This window comes from Anguilla rostrata, chromosome 16 (genome assembly GCF_018555375.3).
Source record: "Anguilla rostrata isolate EN2019 chromosome 16, ASM1855537v3, whole genome shotgun sequence".
In the NCBI taxonomy this organism is placed as follows: domain Eukaryota; kingdom Metazoa; phylum Chordata; class Actinopteri; order Anguilliformes; family Anguillidae; genus Anguilla; species Anguilla rostrata.
Window position 1 is genome coordinate 34,383,814 of NC_057948.1, and position 2,768 is coordinate 34,386,581.

The window sequence follows — 2,768 nt, forward strand, 5'->3', positions numbered from 1 at the left end:
AAACAGAGACCGAGCTTCTCAGAAACACTGTTTCAAACAGAGCCCAAGCTTCTCAGAAACACTGTTTCAAACAGAACCACATGTTAACAAAAACTCTGTTTTAAACACAAAAAGAGCTCCACAGAAACACTATTTCGAACACAACCAGAACTTCTCAAAACACAGTTTCAAACACAACCACAGCTTCACAGAAATAATGCTTCAAGTAGAGCCTGTTTTTTAATTAATTAATTAATTTTTTTATTTTGTTTTTTAATCCTGTGGACATAAAGCAGAGAGCATTCCTCAGAGTCACACCGTATCCCACCCCTGGGCCCTTCCACAGCCTGTGAGGTCACTGTCGTGGTTTTAACAGCCCAGAAGCGCTTTTTAAAAGCCTCTTCCTGCTAAGCTTTGGGACACTTTATCCTCTGTCTGGGGCGGGGGACACACCGGGTCCTGAAAAGGTCGACCGGAGAAATTCACACTTAGAGTGAGCCTGTCTCCGGCCTTAGGGAGTGTCAGTTCCCACGGACAAGCACAGCGTAGCACTGACTCTCTCCCTCTGTGTGGAAATTCACTCTTAGACTGAGCCTGTCTCCGGCCTTAGGGAGTGTCAGTTCCCACGGAAAAGCACAGTGTAGCACTGACTCTCTCCCTCTGTGTGGAACGGCTTTCTCTTTGACCACCACCACAGGGAGGCGCTGATTTCACTGCCAACGCCAGTGCATTAGGTTTTGTGTTTAATGCGATGGTGATATTTTATTACTTTGGGTATTGTTTTGTTATTAATTTAAGCTTTGAGGGTGGTACGTACAGGCGTAGGAAACCATTCTGGTGAAAACCATAGGGGTGACATGGCACAGGAGGTAAGACCGATTGTCTGGCAGTCAGAGGGTTGCCGGTTCAAACCCCGCCCTGGGCATGTCGAAGTGTCCTTGAGCAAGACACCTAACCCCTAACTCCTAACTGCTCTGGCGAATGAGAGGCATCAATTGTAAAGCGCTTTGGATAAAAGCGCTATATAAATGCAGTCCATTTACCATTTACCATTTACCAAAACTGCAGCCCTGGCCCTATAGTACACACTCCAGACGTCCACCACTTTATTGACTTTCAATCTAGCAGTTTATATAAAATGTTACTTCTTCAGAAAGAATGACCTGGCACAAAATATTATAGAAAATTATATTATAGAAAGGATTAGTTGTCTGAGATCTGATCCCTCATTAGACATGTGTATAATTGAATTGAATTTAAATTTAAAGTGTATAATTTAATTTATAATTTAAAACACCCAATAGTTTTTGCATTGCTGGAATTTAGCAGACATGCTTATCCATAGCAGCTTACACAACAGTAGGTATTAAAAAAAAAAAAAAAGTAGTATCCATTTATACAGCTGGATATATACTGAAGCAATGCGTGTTAAGCACCTTTGTCCTTAAGGGTATAACGGTGGCGTCCTAGTTGGGAATCAAATCTGCAGACTTTCCGTTACAACCCTAATTCCCTACCCGTTATACTTCACTTCCGCTCTGTAACGGCTCTTTACGCTTCAGGAATTGCGATTAAAGTCGGAATGAAAGCAGGCACGCGCTGAGGGTACCCCAGACGCCGGTAGTCCAGGACCGCTGGCCTGCTACATATGAACACCTGTGCTTATGCGAAGGGGGGGAAAATATTTGTCACATTTCTGAAGTGGAAATGTGTGACCTGAATGGAACTTTAGGAGCGAGCAGCTGCCTCCGCCTATTTTGGGAGGGGTCGCAGCCCCCCCCCCCCCAACCCCTCTCCGTCTTTACTGTGTCTTGATAAATAGGCCCATGTCTTACGCACGCATATTCAAGGTGCTGACGTCTTCAGGCAACATAATACTATCGCCACTGTTCACTGATCATTATTTCATCTATTTTAATCTTTGCCTGTGACCCAGGTCTGCTTCTGTTTCTTACTCCATATTTGCCTTTGCTCCAAAACTCCGTTACCTCCTGGCCGTTGGTGACGAAACGCTATCTGCTAAAGGTGCTCAGTGAAGCATAACAGTGTGACTTTTCCTGGGACAGAACCACTCCCTCGCTGATCTACAGAAAAATAGCAACCAAGAGAAAACACAGAGAATGCGTCATGCGTTTCTCGGTCTTACAGTAAACATTCTCTCTGATTTGGAATTGACAGTTTCCTTTAGGTATGAAGAAGTTAACCTCTGAAATACACGAGGCCCATGTAAAAGTGTTTCTTTTTAACTGATGTAAAAAAAAAACAGTGGAATGTGGAAGCATGTGATTTTAAATTCATTCCATAACAGCAGCCTTTGAAACCATATCTTTTTTGACCCCAGTGATAAAAAAGAGTCATAAAAATGTCATGTTTGGTTCTTATGAAAGCTGTAAAGTGTGGAAAACTGCAGACATATTTAAAAACAATAAGGAATCCAGTTTTCCTTCTGAACACATAATAGTCAAACTGGACGCTGGCGCCGTGTTAAAGAAAGTTTTAAGTCGTCATGTCTCATCTGAATCAGTAGGGGGCAGCCTTGTGCAGGGTTTCTCTCAGTCCTATGCAGGAGATTCAACTTCGGAGTTGCGCATTTTCATGGTTTAGACCACAAACCCCCGACTATCCCTATACGAAGCTGGCAGGTCGTCAGGAACTTCTGTAAGTGTTTACAATGTCCGTCAACGCGCTCACAACCTGTATGGACCATTCAAAAAAATGACATAAAAAATTGAAATAAAAAATATTTTTAAAAACTCCAGACAAATAACTATTTTTATAACGGGTCTAAG